A 14,493-nucleotide genomic window follows, 5' to 3' on the forward strand; every position below is an offset into this window, starting at 1 on the left:
GTTCGAATCCAGCCTCGGGCATGGATGTGTGTGATGTCCTTAGGTTAGTTAGGTTTAAGAAGTTCTAAGTTCTAGGGGACTGATGACCTCAGAAGTTAAGTCCCATAGTGCTCAGAGCCATTTGAACCATTTGCACACAAGAACTTGTCGTGTATGGATTAGTAAAGATATTGCCACTGAACAAACAAGTTTTAAAAAACTGATTACTGACATGCACCTGTCAAAGATGCAAGAAAATACTTATGTCACACACCATGTCGTAACACACGTTAACTGATATGCAGATACTAATAAAAAGTGCTTATAAAGTGTAAACCACAAAATCGTCAGAAGGGTGCAGCGAGGCGCTGAAGTACCTCAGTGAGTGAAGTGTTGACAATTAGGTAAACGCTGTTTGATGATATTATGTGACTTCATGTTGAGTTTGTTTCATTCTCTTTTGTGAAAAGTAGTTCTCTCTGTTCTTTTTAAACTTTTTAGTATGTAGTGTCTTATACTGAACTCTTTGGAAAGCTGTTTCTTTTGTAGTGAATGAAATGAATGCAAATAGGTCTGTGCATTCTTCTGTGGGGTCCAGAAGCTTTATATGGCACGCAGATGCGACCAATGTGACGGGAAAACCTATCCTTGCCTGTAGGACAGAAACATAGAATTTTAGTATTACTTTTACGTGTCTATACTTAAATGTAAACCTGTATGTGGCTGTGTAGAAGATATTAATTTTTATTGTAATTATTGTACAACATTTATTGTACGTATTGTAATGAACTAGCGTGAAAATAATTTTCAAGAGTTGGGCAAAGTGTAAGTGATCAAATTGCTATAACCAGATGCTATGTGGAAAAGCATATGTGTTAAATGCTGTAGACCAATACCCAGTCAAAACAGAGGTATGATTAAAATACTGGAAATCGGAGTATCGACGACGAACGAAGACACATTCTAAGGGACTTCCCGAACAGGGATTCCACTGATTAGAAAAGAAGAGCATGATGTGTGTGTGTGTGTGTGTGTGTGTGTGTGTGTGTGTGTGTGTCTGTGATATGCTGTGCGTTGGGTGCTCTTCGAGAAGAAGAGCATGATGTGTGTGTGCGTGTGTGTGTGTGTGTGTGTGTGTGTGTGTGTGTCTGTGATATGCTGTGCGTTGGGTGCTCTTCGTCTCTCTAATTTCACACAAACTGCCGTTCGCCTGGGGCCGGAACATTACCACTCGGTGCTGACAAGGTACCAAGCCGTATAAATGCTTCATAGTTACTAACTGTTTGCATCGCAAAGGCAACCGATACTGAGAGCGGACGAAATGTGATTTGGGAAGGTAGCGCGAACAACAATAACCTACAAAACGTGGGAAAGTACCGCCAACAGCAGTCCACAAAAAAAGGCTTACTCGAATTTAAATTAGAAGATTCGTATGAGAGAAACATGATATTAAAAATCCTGTATAAACTGTATGGGATGAATATTTGCGCTTCGAAACGTCCGAAAATGTCAGTGGATACTCGAATGTGTTCCGACTTACCAGTCTCCCTACCTGTATTTCACTTCATTTTTAATTTTTGTTTCTGGTATGTACGTTATTCATAAGAGATTCTGAACGGACATGTACTTTCAAAGTAATGGTCCCTAATAAAGCGTTTCTCTATCCCTGAACTCCATGAAAAGAAAGTTTTAGACATAAGTATATTTTCAAACCCTCGTGGTCTCGTGGTAGCGTTCTCGCTTCCCGAACACGGGGTCCCGGGTTCGATTCCCGGCGGGGTCAGGAATTTTTCCTGCCTCGGGATGACTGGGTGTCATTGTGTCGTCTTCTTCATTATCATTCATCCACATTACGATCGGAGGAAGGCAATGGCAAACCACCTCCACTAGGACCTTGCCTAGTAAGGCGGCGCGGTTCTCCCGCGTCGCTCCCCTGCGCTCTGAAAAAGAAGTATGGGACTCATCATCATCATCATATTTTCAAAGTACGTAAAAAAACCCAGTAACTGAATTAATTGTCAAAGTCCCTGCAAATATATACATAACATATATATAACAGACATAAATACTGTCTGACGTAATCCATGAACACAGTAGTATTTCAAACGGCAGGAAGGAGGCGAATTTAGTACCGGGTGATCAAAAAGTCAGTATAAATTTGAAAACTGAATAAATCACGGAATAATGTAGACAGAGAGGTACAAATTGACACACATGTTTGGAATGACATGGGGTTTTATTAGAACCAAAAAAATACAAAAGTTCAAAAAAAGTCCGGCAGATGGCGCTTCATCTGATCAGAATAGCACCGGCCGGGGTGGCCGAGCGGTTCTAGGCGCTACAGTCCGGAACCGCGCGACCGCTACGGTCGCAGGTTCAAATCCTGCCTCGGGCATGGATGTGTGTGATGTCCTTAGGTTAGTTAAGTTTAAGTAGTTCTAATTTCTAGGGGACTGATGAACTCAGTCCCATAGTGCTCAGAGCCATTTGAACCAAATCAGAATAGCAATAATTAGCATAACAAAGTAAGACAAAGCAAAGGTGATGTTCTTTACAGGATGTGCTCAATATGTCCACCGTCATTCCACAACAATAGCTGTAGTGAACAGCACTGTAAAGCATGTCCGGAGTTATGGTGAGGCATTGGCGTCGGATGCTGTCTTTCAGCATCCCTAGAGATGTCTGTCGATCACGATACACTTACAACTTCAGGTAACCCCAAAGCCAATAATCGCACGGACTGAGGTCTGTGGACCTGGAAGGCCAAGCATGACGAAAGTGGCGGCTGAGTACACGACCATCACCAAACGACGCGCGCAAGAGATCTTTCACGCCTCTAGCAATATGGGGTGGAGCGCCATCCTGCATAATCATCGTACGTTCCAGCAGGTGTTTATGAGCCAGGTTGGGGATGATGTGATTCTGTAACATATCGGCGTACCTCTCACCCGTCACGGTAGCAGTCCAGCGCCATTCGTCGGACATTTTGCGAACTTTTTGTTTTGGTTCTAATAAAACCCCATGTCATTCCAAGCATGTGTGTCAATTTTTACCTCTCTGTATACATTATTCCGTGGTTTATTAAGTTTTCAAATTTATACTGACTTTTTAATCACCCGGTGTATCGTTCAAGCATACAATGCTGCTGAAGGCTAGCGTCTAAAATTATACGATTATTTCTAACGAACACTAAAAGGTCAATCATTATGCAATAAAAGAAAACAAATAATAATACTTTAAACTTTACTTTTACTAAATACAAATAATACTATAAGTGCTTTTGAGCATAAAGGCCATGGGGTGAGGCCGCACGGTTTGAGGCACCATGCCACGGATTGCGCTGCCCCTCCCGCAGGAGGTTCGAGTCCTCCCTCGGGCATGGGTGTGCGTGTTGTTCTTAGCATAAGTTTATTTAGGTGGTGTGTAAGTCTAGGGACCGATGACCTCAGTAGTTTGGTTCCTTAGGAATTCACATACATTTGAAAATTTTTTGAGCATAAAGATTCCGTGTCATGGAATAATTATTAGTACAATTACTTTACATTATAGCTTACTGCACATTTGAGTCGTGGTATCATATGACGTATTACGAACTTTATATTAAACGATTTGAGATTCTTCTCATGGACATTGTGGAAGTTTCAATATAAATCTATTTTCTGAATAATAAACAGAAGTTAATTTATCACGAATGTGAAAAGCATATCAGTTGTGAAGTAACGCTGCTGCACGTACATCATGAATGCAATTGCAAATGAATAGAAAATAATTTTTGTGTTTTTTATTCAGTAGTACTGCGAAGTAAAGTTCTTTTTTAAAAGTATGGGCTACACGGTCAAAGAAAAGAAGACTACAATCCTAGTGGCTATGAAACGACGACGGAAGAATTTTACCCAATTCGTGAAAGTAAAACTACTGCGCAAGAAATTTGGTAAGAAAATAAATGAAACTTTACAGGCATTTAACAATACGTGGATCCAAAACATGACTCATAGATTAATTTGAAGACTTTTGTAGCGTATGTCTACCTTCCGAGATTTTTTTTTTTATACGACTTAACTTCTGAGGTCATGAGTCGCCTAGAACTTAGAACTAATTAAACCTAACGAACCTAAGGACATCACACACATCCATGCCCGAGGCAGGATTCGAACCTGCGACCGTAGTGTCGCTCGGTTCCAGACTGTAGCGCCTAGAACCGCACGGCCACTCCGGCCGGCCCTTCCGAGATTACTCACACCGTTGTATGATTACCTATACTGATTCCATAAAAGAATACAGTATTCTAAGAAGAGGACGTTCTTGATTCTTTGCAAACTACCATAATTCGTAACGTCTATAACATAATGGACGTAACGCAGTTTCGGGTAAAACAATAATAAAGAAGAACAAGCACCTTTTCACTAACATTCAGCATAGGGTTGGTCTGTACAATTCATAGCCCCTCCCCCGTTTTTCGCTTCTTTCAAGAGGCCAACAGCTTTCTGAACACTTTTTTGAATCTATTGAAGGTATTTTAAATCCGTCTTTAGTCTTTCCAGCTGGAAGTAAATGCATATTTTTTCACCAACTGTGTTACGTTTGACTGAAATAAAAACACCATGAGTAATCTCAAACGTATTTACAATTTGGCTTGCTTTTTAGACCTAAAAATTGTTACGAAAGCTGTTTATTTTACTTGCGGTATTTTATGTCCGAGTTTAACTCGCGTCAGGAAACATGGTCCACTTTCACATTTTTAAGATAGTCTCCCGTTTGTCACCGTTGTTTTCCGCTTAACCCCACACTGCTTTGCAGAACTACATATTTCTGTATATGAAACATGACGTACAAGCAGACGCAGTTTCCCGACATGGACGAAAATCAGACGTGAGATACTTAGTAAAATTTTGTGCCGAACTATTTTTAGATCTAGAAAACAAGCAAAACTGTAAACATATTTCATTACAGGGTACCGATCATGTTTTCGTTCAATCAAACAAAACGCGTTTCGTGACACGATACGCGTTTTCTTGTAGTTACAAAGAAAGATTTAAAATACCTTCAACAATTATAAAGTAACTACGGACAATATGAACACACAAACGAAGAATTCCTGTTCTGAAACTTCATTTCGAATTTTGTATCTTAGATTTTATTACACTTTGGACCACAGCTGGAACAGTGCTTACAAATTTCTCAACCATCTCTTTATACGACCTATTTTTTACATTCTTGTTCAGGTGATGTAATGCTCCACGTGCCTGGCAAATGGTTCAAATGGCTCTGAGCACTATGGGACTTAACATCTGTGGTCATCAGTCCCCTAGAACTTAGAATTACTTAAACCTAACTAACCTAAGGACATCACACACATCCATGCCCGAGGCAGGATTCGAACCTGCGATCGTAGCAGTCACGCGGTTCCGGACTGAGCGCCTAGAACCGCTAGACCACCGCGGCCGGCAAGTAGGGCCTCCACCAATGCGGGGCCAGCAGGTTTTTCAGAATCCGTCGAAAATATCCGTGACCTGTCGCTAAGATCCGGTCGTATGTGGCCAGCTCTTGAAAAGGCACTGCTGATTTTCTTCTCCATCCTTGAAACATTCTGAGTTTGTTCTCCATCTTTAATGACCGCAACGTCGACGCGCCGTTACATCCTAATCCTCCTTTCTTTTGTACAGCGACGTGCGCTCTTCCACAGAGACGAAGTCTAAGAGATGATTATTTGATACACAAACATCAATATACTTTTCATTTCATATATACGTCTTATAATTGTTGAAGAAACAAGCAATAGAAACAAAGAAAACAAACTAAATATGTTAGAATTAAGCGGGGAATGTGCCAAATGTGCAATACAGTACCAGACTTTTCTCCATGGCCTACGATTATTGTGATTGTGTAGGCCCTACATCCGTCATTTTTATTTCTCCCTGAGCTGTGGGATTAAAGCTACGGATGAGTTACAATACATGTATTAATCCAGTTGAAAAATCGTTGTTGTAAAGTTAAGGGCCGCCACACAGTAATTCGCGAGTAGTAGTGGCAACCTGCAAAGGACGAAAGGTATTGCAGTTTAAAGATGATTTGATTTACGCTACACACACGTCATACACATATCTGAATGACAGAATACTATTGCCTGCACTACACCAAATATTTGTATGAATCTGTTAATCTACACCTACATCTACGTTTATACTCCGCAAGCCACCCAACGGTGTGTGGCGGAGGGCACTTACTAATGTTGAGAGGATTATTTAAAGCCAGACAGGGATTACAGAACGCCGCATTGCTTGTAACGTTGACTCTGAGAACTTACATTCAAGTTTTGATCTAAGATAGGACCCTTTTCCATGAGGGTGTTTGAGTAATGAAGTGTGAAGCTAAATCTGCTAATTTAAAACGCAGTGTAACTTTTAATTAAATTGAAGAGGATGACGCGAATTGGGAGGAAAATATTTACTGATTGGAACAGCTACAAACTCCTTTACTGTTGTACTTTTTGCGTAGTGAAGAATTAAATTTTGTAACATTTACGGGCACCAAACAGGTTCTAAACAAATTATCTATTGCGCTTCTCGCAGACATTTTGTTTTAGGGCCATGTTTGATGGACATTATCCAGACCTACCGTCATCGGTCTCATCGGGTTAGGGAGGACTGGGAAGGAAGTGCCCTTTCAAAGGGACCATCCCGGCATTTGCCTGGAGCGATTTAGGGAAATTACGGAAAACCTAAATCAGGAAGGCCGGACGCGGGATTGAACCGTCGTCCTCCCGAATGCGAGTCCAGTGTCTAACCACTGCGCCACCTCGCTCGGTACTCGCTCAGGAAGGGGTGGTTGGGACGTTTAGCAAATAATCCCAATAGTTCCAACCTCCATTAAATAAGAGAAACGACACATTAGCGGTGTAATAGCCCAACGACACCTGTCGACACAAATGCTTACCTCGACCGCAATTCACACAGCTAAATCAGAATATCACGTATATCCATACTCAGCACAATCTGACATGATAGCCTGTGTTGACGTTAGTAGTTTTTATATACAGAGCTCTATCTGATCGCAACGTCACTTATTTATCTTGTTTATGCGCAGATGTTGTTGCTATTGCACCACATATCTGATGATGGAGATATTCTGAAACGCGTTGTAAGGTGAAAGTATAATACGTTTCTGAGCGATCAAGGCTATTCATTTAGTGTTCATACAGTTCTGGGGATAACTGCAAAGTCTGCTCGCCGAATCCGGTCAAAATTTTTTGTTGTCAGCCGTCCTACCAGCATTGTTTGATTGGCTCTGACACATCACGCCATTGCTCAGATCTGCCTCCAGCTAGGAAAATAATTTATCTATATTATCTGTATGTTCTTTGAGGGCTGCGACTGTACTGTAAGGTTTTTATGAAATATTATATACTGAAATAGTCACTTGTGCACATAAAAATAGGAAAAAACTATCAAACTTAATACTATGACTTCGGTAGGGCGCCTCGCCTGTCTTAACATGTTCTCATGATACCTATAAGACATAAACAGCAGAGGTCATGGACACAAATACTCACCTCCTGAGATTACCCAACAGGGTTCCTATGAACAACGTTGCTACCTCCCCGACGATTCTAATTTAAATTCTCTTGGTGTCTGCGTCACACCTTCGTATACGGTACGCCGACTAGTATAATTGTAGCAGCGCCTCTCTAAACGCCTTCGCTACAATATCGTGGAGTAGGTTGCAGAAGTTTGCTTGCTGTTTCCTTGGGATAGGCACTGAACTTCGCCGGAATCTTCGCAATAAATCTTGGCTTTATATTCGCCTTGTCTATTGCTGATTTCAAGAGTTCATTGCATTTCATATTACTTTGTTGCATTACTATCAGTAAAACGATGTGACACTCCAGATGATTTGCAGATGCGCTTAGGATATTATGGACTAGTCGGACAACATAGAATACGATACTTTCTCATCCTTCGAATAGTGCTCGCAAACAGAAGAAGCACGATCTGCTTCAAAATGATCCCGAGATGCTCTATACCGAGACCAGATCCTATCCAGACATCGTGTGAGTTACGGCGCAGAAAAACTTTTCACTAGTTTGAAGAAAATTTTGGAGATAAGTTTTCAAAAACGTGCAACAGTTATTGAATGCACATTAACGACGTAAACTGTGCAGTTTAAAAAGTAAAATAATAGTAGATCGTTATGTATTGTTTGATACTTGATTACAGAGGCACTTGGTTCTGTTGTTCTGAAGTCCAAAACAGCATGTCGAGAAATATGAAGTTCTTGGTATTCATGAAACCTATTTTGACAGCGAAGACGCTGAGAACGATATTAGGTTTCTGACTTGAGCAAATAGATGAAGGCGAAACTATTAAACTCTGCTATACAAACAAACAATTGTTTGAGAACACTGTTTTGAAGTTAGTAAACTTAAGAGATCTATTGTCGAATAAAATTACTTTTTCCTGTTACTGATAAGTAATTCATTAAAGAGTTTTAATCAAGAGCAATCTCAGAATTGTATTTTGTGTACATAAATATGTTTTTTTTTAAAAATTGCACGATTATCTGCATTTTTACAACCCTATTCATATTTACCGACTGCTCCCTATTAACCTTGAGGCGCAAATTTTTTAAATCTTTATTCTCGGTAGTAAGGTTTTTCTTTAATTTAACAAGAGAAATGCAAATACTTATTGTCAAAAAGTTAAAGTGCACGATAAAGAGTGTTTGAGATCTAAGAATGAGTCAATTTGGAGCTACAACAACAAAAATTACTGGTATTATATATTACCCGAACTTCATCTGCTAATTTTCTTGTATCGTTCGCATTTGCGTACGTGACTATATTGAACACGTGTGCAATACTATAAACTGCTGCTTCAGCATTAGATGTGTACCTTTTATTGTGTTGTATATTTCGGTAACTTTGTATCCAGCATCATAAGTCCGGAGAAGACAACCTCGAATCATTAGAAATCAAGTGGGTGGATAAAGCACGAAATGAAGGCGTAATGAAATGAATACATGAGGCAAGAAGTCTATGGTAGGTCTTAACAAATAGAAGGGGCAGGTCAGTGAGACGTCTGGTGCAGCATTCGGGTGAAATTGACTTACAAGGGGAGGCCGCCAATTGTGAAATTCAGATTCGATTCATACTGCACATAATAAAAGCTCATGGCCAGAGGTGTAATGTGGCAAAGCACCAAGATGCACTTCTCAGCCGTTGTCGAGAAAATCGAGTTAAAAGAAACTGTTGCGGTGAAATACTCTCTACGATTACTAATTCTTTACAGCGTGGTGGTGCAGCGGTAAGCGCTCGGGTTCGTAATCCGAATGTCGCCGGATCGAATCTCGCTCCATGCAACTTTTTTTTTTAGTATTTGTTTTTTGTAATTCATATATATATATATATATATATATATATATATATAATTCCCGGCAATCAGTTGCAACAATTATGCATATAATAAATTGTTGAAAGTCGTTTGTCGTGGAAAAACTGGCGACTTCGAACATCATTATGTTTTCCGCAAAGAAAGTTGTATTTCACAAATGTTATTGATTGTCTTCATAATGTTAACCACGTATAGTTAACGGAAGATGTAAAAACGAATACGTATAGCGTAAGTCAAACGTTCGAATTAGAATAGAGACCCCACGAACACAAACTTGCTGTGGCAGCTATGAAATATAAACTCCGTTACTCGCTCGTTACACTTGAAGGACAGTTGTTGAATGGGCCGAAACGAGCCGCCCCATAACAGCGTAGTTGCCTGCTAACTTCGATAGAAGGTAGATGCGGTCCCTACCGCAACTTATAACATCGTCGAAAATCAGTGCCGACGGGACAGCTTTGGTACACCCTGTTAAACAAACGAAAAAATGGAGGCGATACAATTGGAGAGTGATCCGCCTTCACCAACATGCATAAGCAATTCATTAATAGTTTATATATATATATATATATATATATATATATATATATATATATATATATATATATTTGAATTGCAAAAAACTAATAATAAAAAAATTTTGCATGGTGCGAGATTCGATCCGGCGACCTTCGAATTACGAACCCGAGCTCTTACCGCTGCGCTATAACGCTATAGAAAAATCAATAATCGTAGAGAGTATTTCACCGCAACGGTTTCTTTTTAACTGTCGATTTTCTCGACAACGGCTGAGAAGTGCATTTTGGTGCTTTGCCACATTACACCTCTGGCCATGAGCTTTTATTATGCGCAGTATGAATCGAATCTGAATTTCACAATTGGCGGCCTCCCCTTGTTAGAGCTAGGATGGGTAGTACAGGGACACTAACTGTAGGGGCAGACAAAGGTTAAAATATTACATGAGACGCTGGGTGTAGGTGTTGCATAGGTATGAAAACGTTAGGAGGCGATGAGGGAGAGAATCGCAGCAGATGACTACTTGGGAGGAAGTAGTTGCATCCAGAGAGACGGCTAAATGTATGTGTGAGTGGCGGGTCCCCACACAGGAGCCCCGGCGGTGGAGGATCCCCTTTAGGGGCCCACATGTCCCTGACAGCTGGTGACGTCACGGCCTGTATGTGTGTTTGAGACGTAACGCTTCGCCCGCCAAGCGTGCAGACGTCCAAACCAGAGTCTGGCTGGCCCTGGCTCTGTGTGTTGACGTCAAGGGGAGGGGGGGGGGGGAGGAGAGGGGGGGATGTAAGCGTGGCGACGGCAGTACGACGCTGCTGGCAGGTCGTGCCTCTGCGAGAAGCAGATGCCCGCCTGCGATTCATGCAAGAATTCTCAGGAAGCATAGACCATCCGTGAAAGAAGTGGCTTCCAAGACATTCCTTCGACCGATTCTTGAGCATCTATCGTCAGCATGGAACCCTACCGGGTAGGATTAGTAGAGGAGATACAAAGGAGATTCCTGCGTTTCGTTGCGGTTACTATTAGCGAACGCAGGAACATTACCGACCTGAGAAACGAGCCCCAGTGTCAGACGCTACAAAAGGGCCGTTGTGCACCAGATAGATTTTTTTGTTAAAATACCGAAATTGGACGTTCCAGTAAGGGTCAGATGGCGTACTTTATAAACCACGTGGCAGTGTTGAAAAAGGCTTCTCTTCCACGAATCTTCTTGCACAAGAGGGCGACGAATAAGACACTCGTCGAAACGTCGCGGTTTTTGCCGCGCGTGTGGAGTAAACATCGAGAAAATCTACAGCAAACTCATAAATGTTGCTTCCTCCGGCGTACGTGCTGTATAATGACTACGACGGCAAAATCAGAGCAATCAGAGCTCACAGCCGCAGCAGTTCTGGTCAAACAATACTCCGAAAATGAACAGCGTTGGGGAGAAATTAGTAATGAAGACGGGTTACCACTCCGTCGCGCGCTGTAATGTGGCTAGAGGACTATAGATGCACGTGTACAGTGAGTTCATTTCATTCCAGTGTTGCTTGGACCTCACAGTGAGAGGAGCACCAACAACGTCCTGTCATTCACCAGCGGAACTTGATAGGCCAAGCTGTTTGCTGTGACCCCGCCTCACACGCGTACACAAGCTGCGGAACTCCACGTTTGCTACCATTCGAGACTCAGTTTCAGAGCGTTGTGCAGTCTCTGTTCCGTCTCCGTCCACGGAAACTCTCCGGAGGTACTGAATAGTCGTCGCGGACGATAAATAAGTGCGGGAAACTCAAGTTCGCCGTTGCGTTGCGACGTGAGGTCGGATATCCGTGCTGCCAACTGCAGAGCGAGCGAAAGGGAGAGACGAGGGACACATGTAAGAAGTACGGTTTTAGTCTTTCACAGACCATAACTCTACATTACTGAACCCTCGTAGAAGTTACGATTGCAGTTGCTACCAATTCGCAGTTTGCGTCAGTCTGGAATTATCATTATAGGGTGTAAAAAAAATCACATTCTGTGATTATTTTGTATGTGAAGCACCATTGGAGGACTTATAACTGTAATTATGTAGTGCATAAACTATCAGATGTGTCTCCTATGATTGAAATATGGAGTAGTAAAATGTACGATGGTTTAGTAAGAGTGTAACATTTTCTTCCCCTTCAGTGTGTTGGGGTTAGGCTAACATTTACAGGATATCGTTCCAAGAGATCTTCGTTCAGGAAGTAAATATCGGAGCCGTATTTCCTTATGACTTTTCTCAGATTTCTTTGACACAGAGATTATCTTCATAATATTTCTAAAGGTCTCTTGGTCATTCGCCATTTCATATCCTTTTTTGTATTAATATAGCAAAGGAAACGGCCTTGCCGCAGTGGTAACGCCGGTTCCGTCAGATCACCGAAGTTAAGCGCTGTCGGGCTGGGCTAGCACTTGGATGGATGACATCCGGTCTGCCGAGCGCTGTTAGCAATCTGGATGCACTCAGCCCTTGTGAGGCAAACTGAGGAGCTACTCGATTGACAAGCAGCGGCTCCGGTCTCGGAAGCCGACATACGACCGGGAGAGCGGTGTGCTGACCAAATGCCCCTCCATATCCGCATTCAGTGACACCTATGGCCTGAGGATGACACGACTGCCGGTCGGTACCGTTGGGCCTTCATTGTCTGTTTGGGAGGAGTTTAGTTTCGTTTTATGGAAAAGCACATTTCTGAATGGCTAGTGCCTGAGTGCCCTGGTCAAAGTTCGGGATATACACTAATGTGACAAAAGTCGTTGGACACCTCCTAATATTGCGTCGGACACCCTTTTTCCCGGCGTAGTGCCCCAGCTCGACGTGGCACGGCCTCAACAAGACGCTGGAAGTCCTCTGCAGACGTATTGAACCATGCTGCCTCCATAGCCGTCCATAATTGCAAAATTGTAGCCGCTGCAGGATTTTGTGCACGAAGTGACCTCTCGATTATGTTCCATAAGTGTTCTAAAGGTTTCATGTCAGGCCATCTGGGTGGCGAACTCATTCGCTCGAATTGTCCAGAATGTTCTTTAACACCAATCGTGAACAACTGTGATCGGATGACATGGCGCATTGTCATCCATAAAAATTGCATCGTTGTTTGGGACATTAAGTCCATTAATGGCTGCAGATGGTCACTAGGTAGCCGAGAATAATCATTTCCAGTCAACGATCGGTTCAGTTTGACCAGAGGACCCAGTCCATTCCATGTAAACATAGCCTACACCATTGTGGAGTCACCACCAGCTTGCACGGCGCTTCCTTGTTGACAACTTGGATCCACGGCTTCGTGGGACCTGCGCCACAATCGAACCCTACCGCCAGCCCTTACCAACTGAAATCGCGACTCATCTGAACAAACCACGATTTTCCATTCGTTTAGGGTCCAACCGGTATGGTCGTGAGGCTCGGAGATTCGCCGCAGGCGATGCCGTGCTGTTAGCACGGGCACTTGCGTCGTTAAAATCTACTGCCACAACCCATTTCACAGCACTGCCCTGACGGATACGTACGTCATACGTCCCACATCGATATCTGGGGTTGTTTCACGCAATGTTGCTTGTGTGCCAATACTACACTCCTGGAAATTGAAATAAGAACACCGTGAATTCATTGTCCCAGGAAGGGGAAACTTTATTGACACATTCCTGGGGTCAGATACATCACATGATCACACTGACAGAACCACAGGCACATAGACACAGGCAACAGAGCATGCACAATGTCGGCACTAGTACAGTGTATATCCACTTTTCGCAGCAATGCAGGCTGCTATTCTCCCATGGAGACGATCGTAGAGATGCTGGATGTAGTCCTGTGGAACGGCTTGCCATGCCATTTCCACCTGGCGCCTCAGTTGGACCAGCGTTCGTGCTGGACGTGCAGACCGCGTGAGACGACGCTTCATCCAGTCCCAAACATGCTCAATGGGGGACAGATCCGGAGATCTTGCTGGCCAGGGTAGTTGACTTACACCTTCTAGAGCACGTTGGGTGGCACGGGATACATGCGGACGTGCATTGTCCTGTTGGAACAGCAAGTTCCCTTGCCGGTCTAGGAATGGTAGAACGATGGGTTCGATGACGGTTTGGATGTACCGTGCACTATTCAGTGTCCCCTCGACGATCACCAGTGGTGTACGGCCAGTGTAGGAGATCGCTCCCCACACCATGATGCCGGGTGTTGGCCCTGTGTGCCTCTGTCGTATGCAGTCCTGATTGTGGCGCTCACCTGCACGGCGCCAAACACGCATACGACCATCATTGGCACCAAGGCAGAAGCGACTCTCATCGCTGAAGACGACACGTCTCCATTCGTCCCTCCATTCACGCCTGTCGCGACACCACTGGAGGCGGGCTGCACGATGTTGGGGCGTGAGCGGAAGACGGCCTAACGGTGTGCGGGACCGTAGCCCAGCTTCATGGAGACGGTTGCGAATGGTCCTCGCCGATACCCCAGGAGCAACAGTGTCCCTAATTTGCTGGGAAGTGGCGGTGCGGTCCCCTACGGCACTGCGTAGGATCCTACGGTCTTGGCGTGCATCCGTGCGTCGCTGCGGTCCGGTCCCAGGTCGACGGGCACGTGCACCTTCCGCCGACCACTGGCGACAACATC

The sequence above is a fragment of the Schistocerca piceifrons genome, chromosome 1 (assembly GCF_021461385.2).
Source record: "Schistocerca piceifrons isolate TAMUIC-IGC-003096 chromosome 1, iqSchPice1.1, whole genome shotgun sequence".
Classification (NCBI taxonomy): domain Eukaryota; kingdom Metazoa; phylum Arthropoda; class Insecta; order Orthoptera; family Acrididae; genus Schistocerca; species Schistocerca piceifrons.